This window comes from Leptonotus elevatus, chromosome 10 (assembly GCF_054856555.1).
Source record: "Leptonotus elevatus isolate MCC_2025b chromosome 10, RoL_Lele_1.0, whole genome shotgun sequence".
NCBI lineage: Eukaryota > Metazoa > Chordata > Actinopteri > Syngnathiformes > Syngnathidae > Leptonotus > Leptonotus elevatus.
In genome coordinates, this window is record NC_141248.1 from 21654145 (window position 1) to 21679835 (window position 25691).

The following is a 25691-nucleotide window of genomic DNA, read 5'->3' on the forward strand; positions in this document are numbered from 1 at the left end:
AACCCTGCTTTTTGTACCATGGTACTTTTGGAAACCATTTTTTTAGGTATGAAATTGTTGTATTTCCCAGGAGAATCAAACAATGAGAAACAAATTAATGTCTTGGATAACACAAGCCAAGAGGCCTGGTGAGAAGTGCACTCCACCGTTGACAAGCTCAGGTCAAAATAGTTGCAGTCTCATTAGGCAGCAGGAGGAGAGGGCAGTGTTGGCGTTGGGCAGTGCGGCCCACCGCGGTCCAAACGATTGTCATGAAAGTCATCTTGCTGGCTTTCCCCGTCGGGTCTCAGGCTGAGATTGTGATCTGAGAGGCAGCGGCTTGATAAAGATCACACATTGACTGGATGGGATGTCTCTCCCTCCAAGGATTTAATTGAAATCAAAGCATCTTTGATCCAAAAGATGACCCGGGCTACTCTTGTTTCAGACCTTGTTATATCTCCCCTATATGCAATACTGAAACACACAACATAAAATAATATTGACTCTTAACCTTTATTCTTGAAAGATTTTTTTCTCTGAAATATACAGTATAACTTCTCTTTTTGTATTTTGTCCCAGTCTTAGACTTACGGATGCATCCATACCTTTTGTGGGTTCAGTCTCAAGGTCTTAACACCTTTCTCGGCTCAGGCGAGTCTTCCACTAACACCTGGGTAGGTGAAACTGACTGGAAATACACTTGACAGGTAAGGGGTGAACCTGCAAACACCCCATGGACAGGCCCCCAAAATCGGATGGATGTTCCAGATGGTTCAACTCTTCTTGGTACCAGAATGTCATGGATGTATCCGTGCTCATCACTGGTTTCATTGCAAGGTCCAATTAACGGTCTCCACTTAGGCTAGACTACCACTAACATTTTGGCTAATAAAATGGCTGGAAATGAAGCAAAGCGTGGTCTGCCAAATTACCAAACACGGTAGACTCGACTCGACTCACATTGTAGATGCGCCAGTTTTTAAGCACATGCGTGCTTGTCTACGAAAATAGGATCCAAAAGCCCCAAAGTTAGAAATTCAAGATAGTCCAACAAGAAACCGTCTTGCTTCAAGACCACATACGTCAGAATAGTTCCTTGTCATGGTGAAGCAGCTATAAGTTGTAACAAAGCAACCACGACAGGATCTTTTTTTTTTTTTTTAGACGTGCTGATTGACCGACTGGCTAGCATTGAAGAGGACAACTTGGAGTCCTTAAATCAGCCCCTGCTCAGACTTTTATTAGCGTTTTGGCCAATTAAACTGACTGAAAATTAACCTTAGCTGATTGAGTTTATGAGAGCAACCGAGATTCGGGAGAAAAGTCATACAGGTAAGATCACCATTTGCTAAATAATCACCCGTTCATCGACTTTAAACATCTACGAGTACGAGGAAAAGTACCCACAAAAATCCTTGTAGGTACAGGGAGGACCAACATACTCCACTCAGAAAAGCCCCAAAATTGGTTGTTCAACTGGCCAGGACCCCTTTAGGAGCACACCATGATTTCCGATAAATATTCAGCCATCTGCTATACCACCTTTCAATATCTATTGCCTCATCTGACAGGCACCATGCCACAGATGTATATGTATTCCTCATGCGTTCCGTTACCGGGTCCTAACACCCGTCTCCACCCAAGCGCGACTTAGACAGCCGACTTCATCTGTCGGCATTGTCAAGCAAAGTAAAGGCTGACATCCACTCAGGCTGATATCAGTACTGTCATGTATTGTCTCCCAATCTTAATTACCAACTGTTTGCAGCACCCGGCCCGCCTGGCCTGATCCCATTGGGGTTCAAGTGTGTCCCCCGGTAAGTGGGAGAAGCGTCTTGTTGTCTCCGAGCGGCGCTGTCAGGGCGGGACAAGGAGCTGGTGATTGATGTGTTTCCCAGAGTGTTCCGCCGAGTTGCCCTGCGCGCCAATAATGACACATGATGGAAACGCCTGTCAGCGAGCCATGAGCAGGAATGAAGACGGATGGCGTCTGGGATGGGAAGTGAGTTCTGTCGGGCGCTAAAGTTGCAAGCGCTTTAGGGAGATAATCTGCTCGCACCATTATCAGGTCGTCGTGGATTCTGGATGGCGTTTTCGAAGAAGATCACGGAGGTTTCTCCTCTTGTTTCTTTAAAGCAGCATTTCAGAGTTTGACCTTAAAACTAGAAATGCTCAAAAATGACGTGAATGCTGAGAGATTCTGTCACTGAGCCAAAATACCAATTTAGGGCTCAAGTGTAGAATATTACCAATTCGCCCAACGCAGTACGGTACTACGACATACCAATTTCCCACATGGAACACGACGGAATTATTTAGGTGACAGGAAGTATAGCCGCCTTGTGCTTTCACCACATGTACTCTGTAAACAAACAGTTCAGTTTAGCATCTGGCAAGTGGATAGCAAGGCAAGAGACATGCTTTTTGGCAGTAATCATTAAACAACATCACAACACTTATTAAACATTCAGTATGTCATATCAGACATTATTTTGTTTATTTGAGAAGCTTTGACTTTTCAGCTAATTTGATGCTAGCATTTTGCAGTGTTTTATGTTTCATTTTATATCTGTGCCTTTCACATAAAAAATGAGCACTTTTACATTTCACGTTTGTTCCCCGACTGTGCTCAATGTCAAACTGTGACCTTAAAACTACCGTTACACCTCTACCGGACACTGCATATTTTGTTCATGTCTTAATATGGACGAAGGAGAACTTGTTAATGGCTGTCATTCATAATTATGCACAATTTAGAGTCGTCAGTGAACCTAACATGCAAGTTTTTGGAATGTGGAAGCAAGCCTGAGCCACAATTCGAACCTTGAACCTCGCAACTGTGAGGCAGACATGCTAACCTCTAGCTCTGTGCTGCCAAGCAGAACTCAATCACAATTAATGTTACTTTTAGATATTTCAGTAGCTTTTCTTTCGATTCCAAACATACCAAATTCACAATTTGGTTTGCAAAAGGAGAGGATTAATATTTATGCATGGCTTTTATGTACGTGTTTGAATCGCATGTTGTTAAAAATACACACGTTGTCAGATTAAAGGCTAAATAGCAGATAGTGGTCTGAGAATTTTTTTATACCCGTGCTGTGGATTTGACGCGCTTCTTACCATCACATTTTTCAACGTTGAAAGGATTAATGATGTTTCTCATCATTAATGGATTACTTTCTCCATCTGTGTTACACGCTTTTCACCATCACATGCGTGCACACACATGCACTTAGTGACACACACAATGAAGAAATACAACAAAAAAGCTCGTCAAAACATCAGCGACAAACATGGAAGACAACCCCACGCTCGGCAAAGCACAAACACACGTCTAATCAGCTAATCGTCACCCGGGGAATCCCTGCTGTAGGCGACGAGATTCATTGAGACTTTTTCCACATTTTTCCACGCCAGCCGGCGCGTTATCTCCACGCCCCCGACGACGACACGTTTGAGCGGGCGATTGTCTGCGGCTTAGCCTCCGCTGCAATGATTCATTGTGCGTCAACCAAGGCCCTCTTGCTCTCTCTCTCTTTCTCTCTCGCCCCCCTCTTCGTTGCAATTTTACGGTTGAGCCGGATGATTTTAATTTGTCAAAACTGTTTACCAACACACCACGAAGCTATTACTGGTGTGTCACCAGGGAGCAGATAGGTAATGAAAAGCATACAAATGGTAGATGGGGGGGGGGGGGGGGGGGTGAGAAGACGAGCCAGGTCGGGTAATGTAGGTAGACCTCTCATGTAACAAAAAAAAGGAAAAGGAAGACAGAAGCTGGCAATGATTTATTATTCCATCTTTTCTTTGGAATCAATTATGCGGAAATGCTAATGGCAGACATTAAGCGTTTCTCCTGTTACGATGAATAATTCACATATTTATTGTCTGCGCAGAGGGGGAAAGTCAAACACGACGTTGTCCTCAACACAATGCATACAGGAGCGGGCGAGCCTTATTAATGAGTAGTGTCACATGCGCACAAGTTAGCCACAATTAACATCGTCTGCATTCACTGTCAGCGCAGATGCAGCTAATTGACCACGTGGCACAAACTTGGACGCACTCGGCCAGCCTGATATTTACCGCTCCATCTCCAAGAAATAGATCACGACGTCATCTTGACAGTTTCAAAAAAAATAAAAATAAAATAAAAAAGGAGCAATGATGATAACATTACCGAATGAACAATACTGAGCTCTTTTAAAGAAGAAATAAAAAATAAATAAAAAATCTTGACAGTTCATTTAGCATGATAGGATGAACTCTGCATGTATTTCTTTCCTGGATGTTTTAGTGACAGATTCAAAAAGAACGAGTGAGTAAACTTCTGCTTTTCATGGGAGATAGGGATTGAACCATTTAGGCCATACATTTGAAACAATCAAAAGAAAAACTCCCAGCAAATTAACGGGGCACGGAAATACGGTAAAAATCTAGTATAAAGACCCTGATGAATCAATCCCAGATGCGATGTGCAGTTGAAGAGAGGAAGAGGAGTAGAGGTGTCAGGGGCTGAGAAGTAACTTGGCCACACACACACAAACACACACAAGAGGACAACAAGGACACGTCTGGGCCGTGGTTGTCATTTAGGTCCCGCTGAGAGGAAGCTGCCACACAAGTCGAGGCGCATTAATGTCACACTGGCCCCATCACCGCCACTTAATTACACACCTGTTAATGGTGGCGCCCTTGCGTCTGTTTGGGTGTGTGGTGAACTGAATAAATATAATTTCCATGTTGGGCTTGATGTCTCATCTGTGTTTATTATATTATCATTTAAAACACAGCATAGACCACAGACGCATAATCACGACAAGACAAACGCATACTATTCACACAACACGGGCCTTTACGGCAATATTGCGATTGATCATTTGCAACCTTACTATATCGCAGATTTTTTGCCATTTGTTGTGGTTTTTTGCCACGTTTTCTTTAGGCATTTTGCATTTGATATACAGAGATCCCCAGACCTAGTTCCGATCAGAAAATGGATCAATATACCAATACTGTGCATTCAACCCCTATTTTTTGGCAGGGATTGGAATTTGGGACCAGCCTGGCCCACAAAATTTGCACAAAAGTGACGTCCATTGTAATGCACTGAGAGGGGAACAAATAATTTAACCCTACTAAAAAATGTTTTAACAAATACACTAATACATATACAATATATGGAAAATGGTGCAAAAAAGCCCATCATTTAAAATTTGAAGGGGGGGGGGGTAATATTGAAAATAATCTGACTACTGTATCAGATGGCAAACCTTGGATCAACAATGGCAGCACAAAACATCCCTGGAGCGAACAAAATTATGTTTGCTGTCATGTTTTATATCGAGGATCCGATCAATGACTTCATTGTTCGATCGGAAAAATATGACATTACAGCCGATCACTGACGATCCGATCCAATCCAGCCGATCAGATCTGTGTGAAGTCTTTTTTAAAGTGCCTCTAAATAACCCCAAATAAACTCCAGATCTTCTATAAGGCTTTTCCTTTGTTTGTTTTTTGTTTTCTAGTGGAAGTCTGAAGGTTTTGTGCTAACAATGACTGCTATTTGGAACGATTTGTAAAGCTTTTCGTCGGTATGGCACTCTTTTCAACTCCAAAAAAAAGAAAAGGTATGGCACTTTTTTGGTAATGAGCAGTGTTTTGTTTGTTTCTTTGTTGGAATTATGGCCAAAATGTTCAACCTTCATGTCATTATATCATAACACATTTTCCCAAATTAGTTTTAAATCGCTGTAACCTTGTGCCCTCAAAATAATCACTTTTTAGGAGACCATAAAAAATGGCATGTTTGTCCAACCATTAACATTACATCTTCAAAGAGAGCATTTTCAACCCTTTAGATTGGTCAATAATTTACAAATGAGAGTTGAATGTGTTCTATGTATGATAGCTTACCCAGTCTAATTCCGTGGTGACAGGTGCTTGGTGTTAGTTAGACGAGGCTCGATCCGTCGGCCTGACAGCCGAGTGCGGCCCCACTAATCGCATTGATGTGAAGGTCCCGTGGGCGCGGTTCGAAAGCAGAGGCTATCCTACGTATCTCTCTGAAGTCGGAATGAGCGGGGGTAAAAGTCATCTATTCCACACAGATGTAATCTCGACTACTGCGGAATTCCTCTCGGATGCTGAAAAGTGTGTTGAGTGGTCGCCAATAGATGACAGAGGATTGTAACGCATTAACAGTGTCCTATCTGCTGCTAGCGCTTAGTAGGTAGCAACGGGGGGAAATAACAAGCTTTCAGAAATGGTCGACATAGAAGCATCTGGCCCCAAAACCTGCCTAAAACCTTAAGGCTGTTTTATTTTTTACTCCACGAACCCTTAATGCTGACAACATATTGGACTCTCTGTAAAGCAGGTTACACACATGCTAGTAACAATCGGGCCAGGTCATGCATCTTCACCCTGGAAGTGGAAATATTTTCCTTCAAGGGGGCCGGGCCGCCTTCACCAGGCGCAATTTCGGCAACAGCCTGCTTAATTTCTGTGGTGCAAACACAACGAAGAGCCACTGTTGGCACAAGATGACCACATAACAGGAATGAACCAATCAGATTAAAGCTTATTTAAATATTGAATATTTTATTATACAGTATTCATGAAAAAATGCACCGTTCATAATTGGTTATTTCTAGGGATGTTCGTTCACTATTTTTCAGACCGGTACCAGTCCGAGCGCTCAACTTTTCAGTAGTCACCTGTACTGATGCGAAGTACCGATACTACTAGTGATTTTGATACATAAAATGCCCCCCACAAAAAAAACCTGAACATTTTAAAGAAGACCTACGTATTACGGAGCCCCTAAGGGGACATGGTAGGAGGAACATTTTTTATTTGCATTCCCTCGCAAAAAACTTTGCGTTCTCTTGCAAATATTGCGTTCCCTCGCGAAAACCTTTGTGTTCCCTCGTAATGATTGCGAGATAATGCAAAAAGTTTTTTAAACGGGTTGATGTACTTCAACTTCGGTGTGACGACGAGGATGCAACGTCTACATCACTGGGAAAGCTTAATTGAATTTTATTTCCAAAAGCTACTGCCGTAGATATCCATGCTATGGTGCCGCCGCCTCTCACCCGCGCATTCGAGGCTACAGTATCCAAACTGACCTGGAAGTACATAAACACGTAAAAATAAATAAAAAGGCATCCACTCGCAAAAAACTTTGCCTTATCTCGTAATTATTGCGAGGGAAGGGATCGCAATCTTTGCAAGAGAACACAATCTTTGCGAGGGAACGCACATTTTTACCCCCTACCATGTCACCTTAGGGGCTCCATATAATTTTAATCAATGTAAATGTTATATTCTTCTAATTTCTAGTTCCTGATCGTAAAACAGCCACAAAGGGAAATGACGAACGAAAATAGCTTGGAAAAAAAGCCATCCTGCTTATTTCCAACCAAGTTATCAAACCTAATTAAAGGCTATCAGCAATTATAAAATGTCAACAACAAAAATATGATACTAGCCGACTTTTGAGTTATTATAGGAAATGTTTTTGCGATTGGCTGGCAACCAGTTCAGGGTATACCCCGCCTACTGCCCGAAGCCAGCTGGGATAGGCTCCAGCAACCCCGCGACCCTTGTGTGAGGACAAGCGGTACAGAAAATGGATGGATGGATAGGAAATGTATCAATATAGCTTGACGACAACAAATATTTTAGGTAAAATCATGAATACCTGGATAGTTTTCTGACATTTTTGCATTCCCACCAACAAGTCAACATTTCCACACAGGCAGAATGTTGATATAATACGTCTCACTCCGCGCGCCCCAAATGTCACCCTTGCAAAGTCAAGGCCTTTTTGGTAATAGCACACGCTTGCAAATGTCAGCAAAAGTGCGTCGCTGTTGAGGGAGTGTTGCCGGCCACCTACGTGACTCCTTTGCACGACACGACGTCTTTTGCGAAGAGTGTCGGCATCACGCGCGCAGCAGATGTGTTGATACGTTATCACACGTCAGGGAAGGCGTTCCTGTACGTTGTCCTCGTCTCCTCCCGCCAAGAGATGAGGCGGCGTTGACGGATGAAGACGAGTGCGCGGGCTGTCTTCCGTGACCCCATTTGCGAGATTGACTCTGATGTTCACGCACGCCGCATCTCGGCATTGTTGTCCACGATGGACAAATGGCCCTGCTAAATGCAAAGTGCTGCTTGTGTGCACCTTTTAAGCAATCAGCAGTCACTTTCTGGCTCAGAAGATGGTGTTAAATTATCATGCTTTCAGTGCGCCATTTTGTTTTGAGATGTAAAAAGGTATGCCTTTTTTTTTTTTTACCCTATGTCTACATGCTCAACAAATCTGTAGAGCACATTAAGAAAGTAAATGATCAGTTTTAGCCCTTCCATTAGGTTGGTATCTCAGGAACAACAATAATGGTCCCGGGTCAATTTGACCCAGGCTTTATTTGATGATTAAAACACATCCCAATAAACATTATGAACCGCTTTCATTGCAAATATTTCAAATGAACCATTTTTAACAGGTGTCATCATTAAATGCTAATATTTGTCATTTTAATGTTAAAATGGGTCAATTTGACCCAGGCTATGTTTAATGTTCCAAAAGCATTTTGAATGGGAATTTCCGATAAACATTTAAAATGTAATTGAAAATGTCAAAGTGAACAATTTGAATTGTCTGTCGATGAGACGTTTTATAACAACAACAACAAAAACAACCAAGAAATTATTATACTATGGCTCAATTTGACCCAATTTGAATGTTTAACATCCCCAAACCAAAGTAATAAACATTATTATGATTAGTAACCGTTTTCATTGCAAAAAAACATCAAAATTAAACATTTCTTTTTGTCTGTTGATGTGAATATTGGGTCAATTTGACCTGGTATATTAATGTTCCTTGCAAATATCTCAAAACGTTTTTTATTGTCTGTTCATGCCAAGGTTGATAGTGTAAAGCTAATGTTGAAACATAACAAGAGGGTGAAGGATTATTTATGCCTTTACCATTAATGCCATTGGATCCCCTGGTTTTCAGTAAATGTGAATATAAGTTGTCTAGAAATTGAAAGAAAAAACATCTTTGTCCAGACAATCTAATCTGTGCCTATCAGACGGTGTAATATGTGTTCCCTAGATATAATTCCCATTGGCAATGATTACACGCCGCATGGGCAAAATACACACGCCGCACAGGGGTACGCAACGTTCAGCAAGATGACGGAAAATGAACGAGCGAGGGAGTGAGCAATGGGATCAGACATGAAGAAAAAAAAAGAGCTGCTATCTGATGCATTTCAGACAGCATGTAACCCAACAGGACGGCTTTCCTGTTGAGAGGCCGCCTTGACCTTTTCAGTATGCATCAGCAGATTGAATCTCCCGCCCCTAAACCAATCAGCAGTGTGGAATTTCAGGTCAGTGTAGCCACCTCAAAGTAAAAGGTCACGCGAGGAGCGTCCGGGGTCTGCCAAGACTTGCCAGACCAGACGGTGGGCTCCAACTACCTGGGAAATGACAACTTTACTTTGCCTCCTCACCTGCCTTGGCTTCAATTTCACAGCTATGAAAAAATGCTCAGCAACTCAAATCAAAAGCAGCTCTGGTAACTTTGCAGCAAGTCCTCCAACGATAACGACCATATTGGTCGTTTTACCATGCACCGACCTCTATCGGCCACGTTACATAGCGCAACAATCCAACACTGAGACTCGAACCCGTCTGGTCGAAAGACTAACGTCTATCTTACTGAGCTAACAGTCGAGTAATGATCTTGGTGTTCATTTTTAGTAAATTCGCCGTCACGGACTAATGGTTGGGGTTAGGATGAGGTTTTCAGTGAGGTTGTACAGTACACGTTACAACTTTACATGGGACACTAATGGTTGAGATTAAGAAAAGGCACAGTAAGATTGTAGACCAAACACATGTAGTCAACAATAAAACAATCACAGGACAAATAGCTCAGTCAGATAAACACTCGTCTTCCGACAAGACGGACCAGGTTTGAGTCTCAGTTTTGAGTCTCAGTTTTGGATTTGGATAGAGGTCACTAAATTAAAATATGTAACACTTGGTCATAATTTGGCACCTTTTCAAAACGACCTATGTGGTCATATTTATTGGAGGACTGTCTCTAAGTTTGACCTCAGTTGAACTGCGAAAATACCTTAGTGAGGATCTCTGGATCTGTAATATAAGCAATAAATGAGGCAGATGGAAGCTAGCTGGATAAACCGTGTTTATCTACATGTATTTTTCATTTTAATTCTCCGGTCTGTGCTTGAGATTGATTCTCTTTTTCAATCCAATAGTGTCAAGGATTTTATCATTAAAACAAATAAAATAGCCAAATGTTCATATTTACTGTCCCTTACCTTTGATTAAAGCATATATTTCAATCAGTGTAAAAATAGAAATATAGGCTTATCTTCTATTTTTTAATTCATATTTTTATATACAAATCCGGAGTAGTCGGTGCCCAGTCATGAGTCATGACTCTTACCCCATGCCACTGGTGACGCACCCCACAGACAACTTAAATGTTTCAAGCATCTTGACGCCATGATAGCACATTGACATTCGTGCCTCCTCCCTGCCTGGCACGGTCAAGACTGCTTACTAATATTCTCACTGCTGGATATTTAACCGCCCGATCAATCTTACCTGCGACGAGGGTTCCTTAGCCACTCTTTGGCAAGTGCATCTCTGCCTGCACTCCGCGCCACGTTTCCCTCCGCTAACGGGACGGCGAAATAAGACGAGGCGAAATGTTTAATCGACTGATTTGATTGCTGCCAATGGCCGTCATTCTCCTTCTGCGTCAGTACGGCCAAATGGAGCGTGGGGCCCAAAACACATTTTCATCTCCATAGACGTCCCTCTCTCACTCACGAGGTCTATCTCACACATCATCTCTCGCTGACTGGCTTGCTACAACCTCAACCTTGTATGATAATAAACCACTCCAAATAATATGACATGAAGATTCACCAAGGATCGTAAAGCGATATCTTTGAAATGTTGTGAGCTTCGGATCTCTCATTCAGTTAAATGGCATTGTGTTATCGTCCTACTGAAGTTGCAATATACTGTAAGGGTACGCCAAAAAAACACAATATGAACCTTGATTTTTAAGGTCACGGTTTGGTTCAGATTGAGTACAATAAGGGAACAAATGAAAAACATGGAGCATGCTTATGTTTTGTGTAAGCAGTAAATTTTCAAAACGTTTTTTAGGAAAGTGTATCGTCAACAGCGTTTCCTCTTTTAGGAAATTAAAAAATAGGTGCAACAACAGTTTGATCAATATGAATTATAATTGTCTAAACACACTAACAAAGCCAATTCGTTATTAGTTTGGCTCCTCCTTAAGAGCCCGAGACAGCCATGACGTACGCCAGGCAAGAGGCTGAGCTGCACTGTGTTGCGCTGCGCATACAGCGAAGATGTGTGGCTGGAGTGCGATGCAGATACACTTTCAGTGCTTTATCTAATATGTTCCCGACCAAAAAATATGAATACATGTACCGTTATACACCCTAATCATAGCAAACACTGTATTGCCTACATTGAGACACATTTTTGCTAACAACATAATCGCAAATATTACAAATAATCAATTTCTCAACTTTCAATTTGCCTGGAAACAATCAAAATGTGTAAAGAATTAGTTTAGCTGGCATTCACGCTATGCCACACGGCAGACAGAATTGCATCGGTTTAATTAACAGTGAAAATCACAAACACAAGCTCAATAACACCTCAGTCTGTGAAAATAGTCACTATTTAATCTCTACTTCACAAACGCAATTAAGAGCTCTGCTTCCTCAACTCAGTGGAAGGACCCGTGCTCATCTACAAAAACAACTCTGGTGAATTTTCAACATGAACCACTTGTATTGCTAATATAGCAAAACAATAAGACTCATAATGGAGTGTCATCACTTTTTTTTTTTTATACAATAATGGATGGATTGATATCAATTGTCCAAAATGTTTTACGAAGATTAAGTTTCCAACCCATGATTGATTAATGATGTAATTAGGAGGAGAATCCCAAGACTTTTATGAACAAATACTGCATTTGCACTCTATAAAAATGATAAGCACATCAACATTGTTTGTGGCGATGAGCATACATTAGGATTTTACAACACATCGCTCATTTACATAGGGAAGGCGTCAAGGGTCGACGAGGATTCGCTTTTATTGCTCTTTGTGTATAATCTTGCTCTTGTTAATTGTTCACTGAAGCATCATTTCTGCCTGTTGTGGATTTACGGAGATGTGTAGAATTCATATTATGGCTGGATGGCTCCTTAAAGACGCATACAGTCGGAATGAATTGCCTTTGGTGATTTTATGACTTATAAACACATTCTTTCTGTGCCGCCATTACAATTCGTTTTGCCAGTCAGACTATATATCATGCAGTGGGTGGCAGAGAAATCTAAACGACATAGTTGTAATCATTAAACTTGCATTTGTCGCACGATATCAATTTTGTGAGTGAAACAAGTTCCATGGATGACTAAAGTGGTGTACACAAAGACCAATTAACGGTGCTAATTCCTTAACCGCTTTTTAAAATGGCTGCAGAAGGGCTCAGCTCTGCATAATCTTTTACAGACAACCAATGATCGGAACTTTGATCTCAAGTTGTGAAAAATGCTGATTATCGTTATAGTTGACCTGATTATCATTAATCGTGTCTTCTTTTTGCCTCTTGTTGCCACCTCGCCTTTCATTCTTCTCATTCATACGAGGCAAATCACAGGATCTTTGTCACCCCGACCAAAAAAAACAATCTAGTAAATATAAGTCCTGTATGATTTGACAGTATATGCAAGGGGGCGTCAGGCACACCTGTGCAATAGTCATGCTGTCTAATCAACATTTTAATATGCCCCACCTTTAAGGCGCCCGTATTATCTCGGTGACGGAGAAGTGCTCACTTACTCTGATTTACAACAAATGTAGTAATAATAATTGAGAGAAATAGGTATTTTTTGTACTCATGAAAAAAATAGGAAAAAAATAAGTTGCTTTCTAAAAAATTTGCTCTGTGTATTGTGTGACTGACCAAGATTGTCTGACCTGACTGAACAACTTGCTTAACTGAAGTAATGACTTGACTCAACTTGCTTGAGGCATACTTGTAACTTGTGACTCACAACTCTGGGAGATTGGTTGGACATGTTTACCTGTTGTTTCTTGTTATCGGACTCAACTTTTCAGATTCAAAGTGCATTTTGACAAGGATTAAGCGAGACAACAGCACTCGGGCACAAAGTGAACTAATGACAGAACGAGTAGCAGGTGGCGAGTAGAGCTAGAGAGAGCCAGTTGGCCGAGGAAACCTGAAGGAACTGGGCGGGGCCATGCGGATACGCATCAGACGAGGCGCAGATGGACCACACAGATGGGGAGAATGCATGCAAGCTGATAGCAACACATAACGGGGAAGTGATTACAAAATAAAACAGGAAGTAGTGGCTTTACACAGGAATAGTGACCATTAAGTGGAAATCAATACAAAATGTATTTACAAATACAATAAGATGTTCTATATGCCCACACTAGTATAAACAAAGAATTCTGATTAATATTGCATTTATGCAATATGAATTAAGCAGAAAAATCCACCCGTTTTTTTTTATACATCTCTGAATTTGGCGTCTTGATGAGGAAGTGCTGCATTCATAATTGAAAATAAAATCAATGCATTTCTGTTCTGATGGAGGCTGTCTTTTTTTTATCTGCCAAATTTCTGAAAGTCGGTATCAGATTGCTTTGTCGCAAGCTCCTAGTTACACACTGGTCGTCATGGTAATGCCCATGCATGAAAAAGGCCCACCGCTTTAGTGAGGCTGTAATCTTGTCAAGTGTTCAATAATTATATATTATAATATAAAGATGGTTTAGGTATTTTGATGAGAATGTTATTAGAACTCATGGGAACTATTTAAATTATGGGGGGAAACGCATCTTATGTCTGCTTGAAACATCAGAAGAATCCTCAGTAGCAGACGTAGCAGACGTAGCACTCGTGGGTAGAATGCCAACAACTTGTCATTGCTGACATTCAGCCCACGCTGCTTGGAGACATTTCAGCATTTCCACTCATTCTTTTATCATTTTACAGCTAATACAAATGGCCTTTATTCGAGCAGCATGACTGGTAAACGAGAGCTTGAGAAGATCACAATGACAAAAGGAGAGCGTTTGGGCGAAAATCACACCACTATTTTGAAGGGTCAGGAACAAGTTGATCACCAAGCGTTCCTCACTGCAGAAATCTCGGAGGTGACCCTAATTTCCCACAGGAGCACTTAAATCCTATGCTCCTGCAAGCCTTGAATTCCCTCTGAATATGTGACGGCGACCCTCCGTCAGTAGAGGAAGAGGCACTTGATAGGAGGCAGTGCCTTCAGCAGGTAGCCAGTATCGTCATGATCTCTCAAGGACGATCAAATAGCCCTTCACAAATGACATCCGTTTCGGGGTTGGGTGGGTGTGTATGATTATGCACAGCAAGGGGGCCATTTTGGGCTTCCGTTACAAGAGAGAGGGATCACACTGAACCGTGGGCATGATCATATTGAAACCACAGAATTGTACCGTACAGAGAATTCCCTGTGAGCACGAATGAGGATAATGAGTCACTGCACGCCTACGCACAGACTCTTGTGTGTCTTGGTGGGGGGGCCGATAGAGGACACATCTGCTTTTCAAATTTCACTCTTGTCACTTTGTGTCGCTGTCATCATCCAGCAGCGTGTATCACACATGGCATGGAATTAAGACCTTAATGCGGCAGCCTTCAAGACACCCTATTTGCATAATCAAAGATTCACCAAATGTGAAAATGATGGCAGGAATTTCATTTTTGTGGAGTCTTTATGTTGACTGACACATGACTAGAATTAATGCTCGGCCAATGATACACACACACACACACATATGATTCACAAAACCCCATCAAAGTCCACTGGGAGCCCATCCCAACTGACTGCTACACCCTGTACCGGTTGCCAGCCAATCCAAGAGCACATATAGCCAAACAACCAGAGTTGGGCATTCCGTCATTGACGGACGCCCAAATGAACGCTGACAAATGAATGTAACTTGAATGACTATGGAATGTGGGTATGCTTTACTGTCATGGGTATACATCACCCTTTTGTCTTTTATAGCTAGAAGACTAAATTGATGCAGACTTCAGAGTGTACTAGGGCAGCCGCCTCAAAGTAAAATGTGTCTCTGCTCCACTGACCAGCACAAGAGCGGTTATGCATTTGTGCTTTTTGTGTGCTTGAGTCTGTCGGCCGTCAGAATGGGGGACAGCGTCACAGTGCGCTTTCCCAGTAAATTTCTTTCAGTTATCCCCCCCCCCCCCCCTCCCCACCCCCCGTTTGTTTTGTTTTCAGCCAGGCAGTGGAAAAGAAAGGCAGAGGTGGGTCATCATTCTTTACTGGTGGGCCTTTGTGCTTGTTGGTCCTGCAGTAGCATTTTTATTATGAGGACCACAGGGTGGTGGGTGTCAGAGGCCAGTTGGAGTGTTGAGCTGGAACTCCCAGATTCATGGCTTGTTGCTGCGGCCTCTGCGACCTGCATTACAAGACTGCACAGGGATGGATAGGGTGCACCAGGATAGGTAAGTTGTTGTACAGTGAACACCAAAGAGGTCAGGGTGCACAGAGATGGACAAGGATTGAGAGCATGTTCGGGGTATGCAGGGATAGACTCCACGTCCACCAGAATGGACAGTGTGTGCAACTATAGGCAGAGAGTGAGAGAGTGTGCAGGGATAGACAAACATGGACAGACTGCACCATGATAGAAAGGGTTTCTCGGGACTGACGGGATACAGAGGGATGGACTGGCTCCACAGGGATGGAAAGGGTGTGATAAGTTCTGGTGAGCTTCTCTGTCTAATCTGTCCAAAATGTGATGTGGTCATGTGACAATGTGTCACTCAATGGTCTTAACTGTTTTCAACAGTTTGTGCAAGGGTGCAGATACTGTGTAGATAGGAAGATGCAAAGCCAGGAAAAAGGTCATAGCCACAAAACAGCCTATCTACTTTATGTGCCACGGAGGCGTAATCTAACAGGTGCCCAGTGATGAACAGGTATTGGCAGCATGTTTAGGAAAAAAACACAGGGACTCCAGGTGCAGTAGAATGGACAGGGTGTGCTAAGATGGACAGAATTTGACAATCCATGCAGGGATATTCTGCGATGATGGTCTGGCTGCACCAGGATGGAAAGGTTTCTCAGGGATGGACAGCAATGGACAGAATGTGTAAGGGTGGACAGGGATTGGCAGACTGCATCAGGATGGAAAGGGTTCCCAGGGATGGACCAGGATAGACAAGGATCTACAGGGTATACAGAGATGGACATACTGCCCATGGATGGACAGAGTGAACTGAGCGGAGGTAATCATTGATCATCAGTCAGATTCTTGACACATTTGATATGCAGAATCATGAAGGCTCTTACTCTCCTCAAAAATAAGTTTGAAAAATGTTAGAATTTTGTGACTGCTGGAGACTTGGCAAAGAAAGCGTAGCAGTGCCATTTGAAAGCAATACCTTTCTGGAACCTTGAAGAAGAATAACAATAACGGCGGATGATTGGTGCATGCAAAGCGATGCTCGAGTCGTGCGCACCGCGGAGAAGGTCCCGAGCTTTTGGGATGGTGACATTTACAAGGTGCCAGGTTCAACCTTTAGAGAGCAGCTGTGGTCGCTTTGAATTCACGTCAGATACAATTTACTGCTACATTTCCAGTCATTACTGCAGGGAAGCAAGGCAACATTGTGGGATGCTCTTTATTTCTCCTCTATGCCATGGTCACAATACAAAAGACAATCAGACCGTCCTATCGTTTGGTCTGAGTGTAAAATGACAGCTGGTTAAGCATTAACACCTGCCTCTCTAACTAAACTCACCACTGGATGGTTACGAGGCTACATCACCGCAGATTGGAGGCTCTTGTAATGAATAATTACGCGTGGCAGAAAGGACACACACACACACACATACAATAGGAAACAAAGAGAGGGTGCGAGGGTGGCTATGCGTGTTAAAACAGGTGTGTGTCATGAATAATGCATACAGAGAAACACCACCATGTTTTCTAGGAACGTTGGATTTAGTAATGCTGTCCTACCTTTACTTAGGTAAACCCAAAACGTGTAAAACTGTATTCATGATCTCTTGAGGACTTTGTCCTTCACTCCCAAATGTGTGTACACGTTTTTTTTTATGTTTCTTTTTTATGCAAGAGCATACAGAAAGAAGGCTTTGATTCAGTTTCTGATAGGAAGAGGTGGCTTAAAAACAATGGTAGGTTTTTTTACGGCCTGCAAGTGGCAGCAGAGTATAAGAGATCAACTAGGGTCATGTTGCAACGAGCTCTTTTTGCCAGGTTTTTTTTTTACCAGGAATGTGAATAATGACCAAACTTAGCTGTATTCTAATGCTAATTGCTGCAAAATGGAAACAGATACAAATAGACTCTAATCTTTCTTTTGGTAGTTTCCATGTTTTTATATTAATAGAACACAATATTCTGTAGGCTTTGTAAAATCAGTCAAAATCCAGTAAAAAAGCCGGGAGCAAAGGCGGTTGCATCAATGTAAATGGCTCGGAGTGAATGAGTTAGAATGACTCGTTTAATCACGGGAATCGTTTGAGCCGAGACGGCTGAGAGATTAGAAATAAAGTATAGGCCTACTATAATTGTTGATCCTTGAGGTGGTTTGATGAAAGCATAGGCCAGAAATGTTACCAAAATACTTGTAAACTGTTTTATATTGAGGGAAAAAATGCTCAATATGTCGGAAAAACATTCCACAGCCACCAGAAGACTGAAGTATCCACACCATTGGAATTCAGTACGCCGCTGCCGGGGACATTCCTCCCGTGTGGCGCATTTCGCCGACCATGAAAATAAACCATCAGTTTGATTGACTGATTGGAATCAGTCCTGTAGGCAATTAGAGCCGCTGACACACACTCTGCACGCGCTGTTTATGAACTTACATTAAAAGACGACCAGCGAGTTGTCGTGCAGCCGCCGGCACCACGGAATAATTGTGCTCTGCTGCAATGTCACACGCCGTTGAAGTGCCGCCTCGTCCTCAATACACCACAGGAGTCGTCAAATGTGTCCAAAGTGAGTTTTTTTCTTTCTTTCACCGCCTCCTCCCGGTAAGCGAACGTGAAAGGTAATGAGTGGAGAGGCCAGGGTTCAGGACATGTAGGAGGATGATCTGTATTCTCTGCAGGGGGTCCAGGCCCCCGTTACCACCTCACCCCTATCTCTTGGAGGGGCGTGGGGGGGGGGGGGGGGGGGGGGGCACGCAGACTGCATCCAGCCTGCGCGCTGAGACTCGAGCATTACTGTTAGGAGGGAAAGCGGCGAGGTAGAGGAGTACTAATGTTGCGAAGGCTTTCTATAAAAGCTCCATTAACAAGCGGAATTTCTCATCGGGGTGGTTTGCTTGGGAGGAAATGGGCGAGGAAGCTGAAATCATGCCTAAGCATAATGTTGGAGGGAATGGGGCAAAGGAGACAGAAGCTAAATCAATGCGGCTGCTCTGCGCCTCCCAACTAATGCTTGTGTCCCAGCTCCCAGCTACAATAAGTCTAAATACCTTACCTAACGTGACCTGTGGGAGTCTTGGCAGCCTGCGAGTCAACATGCACAGAAGATACTTCCACAGAACTGCCCTGCAGAAATATGGAATTTTTTATTTCAGTCAACATAAAACACGTTAAAGCACGTTCAGGCTGTGAAACCAAATAATCGCCTCATATTTCATATCGCTGGTGTCGGGCCGAATCGGCATGTTTGTTTAACAATTAGCATTGCATTGTCAATGAGAGGTTGATCAATACTTTGTAAAAAAAAAATAAAAAATGCCATCCGCGGTTGGACTGACCAATAGTATAGATTTGTAAATTAAAGCTGCATTGTGCAGTTCAAAAAGGTAATACTATATTAAAGCTTTTTCTACATCATGCATACAAAGAGCCCTGACTTTTTAACAAAGGCTGCACCTATCAGCTTGTATCTTCCCTTCAGTGTGGAGTATTTGACAGTTTCTTGAAGGGGGGGGGGGGGGGTGCAGTGGTGCCATACACAAATTCTACACAAAGGTTGCAGTTACGCTTTAGGCCAGAATTTCACAATGCTCCTTTAAAAGAAGGGGGGAAAAAGTGACATTTTCCAAATCCTGTCATAGAAGTTAGCATAGGCTGGATTGCTGCTGCTGTAGGAACGGAACCCTGTCGTAATCCAAGGACCCTCTGTATAGTTTTGATACGACCTCAAGTATGCGTCTGATATCATTCAAAATCATTGCACTTCTTGCTTTAATATTTATTGGATGATTAAAATATGATTATGACATGTTTTAATTTTACCTTGTGTTTGTGTGGTATATATAAAGTCAATGTGCTTCTTACTTTGAAATCATTAAAAGTGCAGAATTAGAATTGCAACGGGCATGTTGTCAGTTGGGACAAAACAGTGCTATAGTGGTTACCACCTGTGCCTGAGGTTCTGGGTTGGAATCTCTCCGGCCTTCTATGGTGTAAATTCCCCGTGTTTACTTGGTTTTTCACCATTTCGGCTTCCTTCTGAATTCCAAAATATGCATGTTAGATTCATTAAAGATTATCCACAGATGTGAATGTAAGTGTGAAAGGTTTTTCGTCTACCGGTATATGCCTGCAATTGGCTGGCGACCAGTCCGGGGTCCAAAGTCACCTGGAATAAACTCCAGCTCCACTCACTCGCGATCCTAATAAAGACAAGCGTTATCGAAAATGGATAGCATTGGATATCATCCAAAATCAATCCAGTTCCTGCTTTAATGTTGAACCTCGATCCTTGCAAGTTTAAAGGAGGTCATTTTGAAACGGTAACTGGCAGACAGGTAAGAATGGGATTACCTTTTTTTGACCTTTTGCTGTTGGATACCATCCCATTATTGAATCAAGTTTACGCTCATGAATTCTTATGGTTTTGTCTGACCCTGCACACACATGCTATACGTGCCACGGGTCAAGTTTACCCAACACCATTATTGCTGTTCATGAAAAACAAACAGGAGCGTGAAATTTAAAATACAAACTGCTAGACTTTTTTTCTTTCACGCCAACAGCCAAACTGATTGAGCTTGTGGTTTTTTTTTTTCTTTCTTTGTCGACTTCTTATGACTTTGGCTTTGCGCACTCTCGGTAAGAAAACATCTTCTCCAGGCGAGAGACTATTAAATCTGCGCGAGCGTGTTCTCGGGGTCCCCCCTTTCATCAGATTTCATTGATGCTTCACACGCACGTGCCCCTTGATTGGAGAAATTAAATCGAATATTGCAGCGTTCAAACAGCAGTGAGATAAAGGAGAATTGATTAAAAAGGGACAGCTGGAATTACTCAGGAAGGAGGGGTGCTGGGGTGGGGGGACCTTTGAGGGTCATGCTTAGCATTTAAATAGTAAAGGGAGTCAGCAGTAGGAGCTTAAGTTATCGGTGCAATTATTGAACTTTTCTTGGTTTTGTGGTCTCGAGCTTGGTAGCAACTTGTGTCACTTCCACCCATTCCACGCTAAACTGGTCCTAGATACTGAAATTGGTTGTTAGGATCCAAGTTAGTGCCACCGTGACAAAAGTGCCGCATTCCATGACCACATTCGTTACACAAATCATCTTTCCTCATTGGAATGAATGGAAAGGTAATTAATCTGTTCCACTCTCCCAACATAGGAAAACTGTTTTAAAAATCAGTTTTTAGTCAGGATAATACATGAATTAATGCATCATTCATAGAAAGAAAAGAAAAAAACAGCAACAATAAAACAACCAAAATGGCTGAGTATGCCTCAACAAATAAATTGTAAGCTCAAAATTGTTTTTTTGTTGAGGCGGAACAACCATTGTTGGAATGTCAAACTTCCTTAAAATCTCAGATTATATCTTTAACTGCCATTGGCATTTACGTTCCAGTTTTCTACCAGTTTTTTAGAGTTCCTGTAAAACTTTTTTTAAATGTACTGTTTTGCTATGAGCCTTTGAAAGATGTACCGTATGTACCAAAACGTAAGTGATTTCAACCCAGCAACATTAAAATAACTGTAATTTCGTCCATTTTTGACCAATTGGCATACTCATCCAGTTGTTGGTACGGTTTTTATTTAGCAAATGTTTGTTTTTCGTATGCAACATTTTGCTTTCTGGGGCAGAGACGTTCATCAATAGTTACTAAAACTGTAAAATGTGAAAATAATTTCCTCTTTATTTCAAAGCGTAATGTATATTGATTGGATGATGTTTACGTACTCATGCTAGCAAGCCAACACAGTTTACTTGCACTATAATAATATAACGAAGTGCATAAAAGCGAATCAATGTCAAATCAGATATTTGAATTCATAACTCATATTTGCAGGAAATAGCTACTTCGTAGGACATTGAAAAAAGTTCAAAGGAAACAGAAGGAAGTGCTTTAGTCTTTCAAGTTTGAAATGAATCAAAGATCTAAAAGCACGCACAAGAAAAAAAACTGCTTCATACCCAGTCTGCATCCCCACAGCACATATTGGCCACCATGACACTTTTAAAGGTCCACTGACAACTTATGTTAAGCATGATTTAGCCTCCGGTGTCGGATGTACCACAGAACTCACGCCGCCTTCATCTCGGCTGCTTTCTTGTCCGCACTGGTCCTCAAGATAAATAGATGAGAGTTGCTGATGTAAATTTTAAGCCGTCTCTGTTTTATTCAGTGATTTTTTCTTTCTTTCTTTTTTTTTCTTTTAATAGCAGCGAAACGCTTTCATCTCGACATCTCTGGCCGCATCGTCTATCTCAAAGCAGCTCGGCCAGCTCGCTTGATAAAATGCATCATTGCACTTCCTTGTTTTTCTCACCTCTGCCCGAGCCTGCCTGCTACGCTGGGGTTCCAAGGTGGTGTTTCCAACCCAGTACTCTTCCTCCTCCCTTCCCTCCTAAGCTCCTCACCGCCCACCTCTCTGATCACACAACGGCAGCTGCACTTCGCATATTAGTCACATTTTCTTCCAATATATAGATAGTCACAATTGCTGTGTCATGATCAAGACGATATTGTTGCCAAATGTAAACCTGACTTTTTATATCAGTTTTCTCTTCTTCAATTACATGGCGTAACATCTATTGTTCTGTTCCAATTGAACAATTATTGCACACTCCCTGTATCATGATAGCAGTGATATCAAAGGTGTTTTTAACAATTGTTAATGATTTTAAATATAGAAGGGCCAAAACATGCTTTGTGAAAATTAAACAGCATTAAAAAACTAGCCACCAGTGGGTGCTAGAACTGCACAAATGGAAATCAACCTGACTGTTTTAACATACGTGCTCCTTTTAATATTGTGACTTGAAGACGACGATATTGTGGCAGTTTTAATATCGCGCTATCCTGATATTGCTGTATCCTTACATCCCTAATTACTACCACTGTTAAAGGATAATCCAAGTGTGAGTTAATCTGCACTTCCTATACATAACTTGATATGTGATTTATTCTAATAGCATTGTTCCTACAGATTGTTGACGTTTCTCTTTTTCTGGCTTCGCCATCGGTTCAGCCTTGAGTGTTGTGTGTTTCGTCTTGCTCTTGTTGTTCACTCTTTTTAATAAACGCACTCAGCAATTTATTATTTTTACTGGAGGATCTTTTTTATATGCTGTGTAATAGATTTTTTTGGTGTTGTTTTTACGAACCCGTCTTCCACCTTGATGTCACTCTCGAGGAGAGCTTCACTTTAAAGCCACAGCGTGTCTTTGAGGACACGCCAAGGACGAAACACAAACAACATATCAAAAAGTTTTCATCAACAACTGCACAGGACGCCGGTGCTGTATCACCGTATGACACAAAAGGGCGAATTGAGCAGCCGTCCAGGTTACTGCAAACACATGTGCCCTCAAACTTGACTCTTGAGGGGAAGGTTTATCCTTGAGCGGTCAAACATTTGCTGACGCCATGTAGAGCACCAGTAAAGACGAAGATCAAGTCAATAGAGTGAGTCGCGTCACCTCAAACAAATAAGGGCTTCTTCCACGGAACGAGCGCCGCCCCCCAAGCACACGAAGCCAGCAAAATGTCACGCAAATGAAGTCGACACGTCGTGACAGCGCACACGCAGCCAAGCAACTGTCACTTGGGTGCCTCAACAGAGAAAGGCCGCGTGCCACAACACAATTTCAGGGAATTTGCCAGACCTTGTAAAGTGAATACAGAGATGTGTTTCTAAATGATTATACATGTTTGAAGATAATTGGGAAAAATGTGCAAAGACTGAGAACTTTGTAGGACTGAATTGTGGAGATATTTGACCCTATTTTCGTAGAAAGGAGCATGTGTGCGTGGCGTTAAAAACTGCTTCATCTTCATTTTTAGTCTAGTACACCGTATTTAGGAATCTGGCAAATCGCGCTAGGTCATGCTCGGCATTCCGGCAGACCGACGGCTGACAATTTGGTGACAAAGTAGACAACTAAGACAACCGAGAACAACTAAAAGCAGGTCGAAATTGTTGTTGAAAATGGATCCTCTGATTTTCGCTGGGGTCTTTCTTACTTGACTCACCTCTTCCCCCTCACCTTGATTCTAATCCTAACCTTGACCCTCACGCTCAACCCTACTAACTATCGAGTAAATTCCCTTCTCTCAGTGCCTGGACATATATCAGCATCTGGCATCAAAACAACATGACCGACATCAACAACCACTAATGAATGAATGACTGCAGGGACGGAGAACGGGATCGAAGGGATCGATCCACGGCCCGCTTTCTCATCCCCGTTTTTAGCCTGTGTCAAACAGGTACCGACGGGAGACGGATTTGGTCTGCTGGTGGAGTGGATTAATGGCGTCAAAGGGGAGTCTGGCTGTAGCCGAACCGAGTGGAGGGCCAGCCTGCTTGGGGTGGGTGGGAGGTGTTGGAGGTGTTATTGACAAGACGCCGGGGGGGGGGGGGGGGGGGGGGGGGGGGGGCAGAATGGAAGGGCTGCCAGTGCCTCGGGTGGGAGTGGAGGAACACTTACTGGAGCTTGCTTGGTCGCATGCCAAAACACACACACACACACACACAAATCCAGTGTGCAGCATAATATTAAGATAATTGCAGTAGTAAGAATGAACAAAGTACAAATACTGTGTTGCGGTTCTTTAGTAGATTTTCAAGGTACTTCATTTGAGTATTTATTTTTCTGATGACTTTTTGCGTTGACTTACTTGAAAACAGATATCAATACTGCAGTACTGTCTAGTCCTTCCATTTTGCAAATAGGCTTGGCAATGTGTCAACTTCCGCGCATGACGACACAATCTAAACAAAACAAAATAAAACAAAAAACAGTGGGGTAAAGTCAACCATGCTTAAGATATTTTGGATTTGACACCACTATGCCACATTATCAAAATGGATATTTCATATAATTGACTTTAAACATGAACTTTTACATGATATATAAGTCATTGCCGTGTGGTAAGCGCCATGCTAGCCACCGGCTAGCTTGCGCCCAGCAGCCATCTTAGATTGCCATTCGCTCTAAGTGCGCCTAACTTGAACACATTGATTTCTACGTAGTATTTTCACGTTATTCTCTGTCTCTGTGGTGAAAATGCCACAGTGTGTGCTGTATGGTTGTACCAATAATTCTAGGAGCAAAGTTAATTGGCAAAAATGAGATTTCTTTTTTTTCTTCTAAAGTATATATCAGAGTGCTACTCAAAGATCTGGCTGTATCATTTTGTGAGAACCATGAACAATGATATGTAAGCAAAGCCCATCAGGACAAAATTTGCTGCGAAATGTAAACTTAACCTCTGGAAGTCACAATTCATGATACCAATATACTCTGAATGGTCGATGCAAACACTGAAGTCCATTGAAGGGCTCTCATTACTCCATACTGGGAACGCACTGATAACGTTTTTTTCAGCGGGAAAAAAACAAAACAGAAGTTGGCGGTATTTTGAATAAATTTTCCTGGCCGGGTATTAAGTATAAGAGTTGAATCAGTTACCACCAGTCTTTTTTTTTTTTTAACACAAGTATCTCTACCTCATCTTAAGTATAGCGTGTGAGTACTTTGGCCTCTTGGATGGTTAGAGGCCTCGGCCTCCCGTTCACTTTTTGTTGGCACTTCCCTTTCTGTGAATTGAGCGGCCGCGCTCATGAATATGCACACGTGTGCAGATGATGTTCAAAAAGCTTGACAACAAAGCATATAAATGACCAATTGCTCCGAGTTAATGACACCAACACAACCTCGTTCAATTCCCATTGACTTGAATGAATTAATGGTCTGCCGACCGATTAGAGCGGACATTGTGACCGCATGGAGATGTTTTCTCTAAACACATATTGCATTACTCTAACAGAGCGAAGAGAAAATATATCAGAATCATTACTGATTGTGTGATGCTTAAATAAATGCAACATGTGCGCTCATCTTCTCCCCACAATGGCTCAATTAGCAATAAGTCAGAGATGGCAAAATACTCACACTGTACTTAAGCCAATCAGGATCTGCTTAACCGTGGTTGACTTCACTTGTCTCTGACTGGCTGCAGTGTGTGTTTTTGTATTTTTAACACTGAATCACAACGGTTTGTTCAACCCTCATAAATGAC

At 42.2% G+C, this 25691-nt stretch overlaps 1 long non-coding RNA gene across 3 annotated transcripts in view; it reads left to right on the forward strand.

The window, feature by feature from the left end:
* The window catches only part of LOC147167606 (uncharacterized), a 132850-nt gene that overhangs the window by 64193 nt on the left and 42966 nt on the right, over window positions 1-25691 (forward strand). The window contains exon 4 of one of the 3 annotated variants that reach the window (XR_015096369.1): window positions 21827-21968. The exons of the other annotated variants lie outside the window; for them this stretch is intronic. This is a non-coding gene — a long non-coding RNA (uncharacterized LOC147167606). Of the gene's footprint in view, window positions 1-21826; window positions 21969-25691 lie in introns of those variants that run through there. 3 annotated transcript variants of the gene reach the window in all.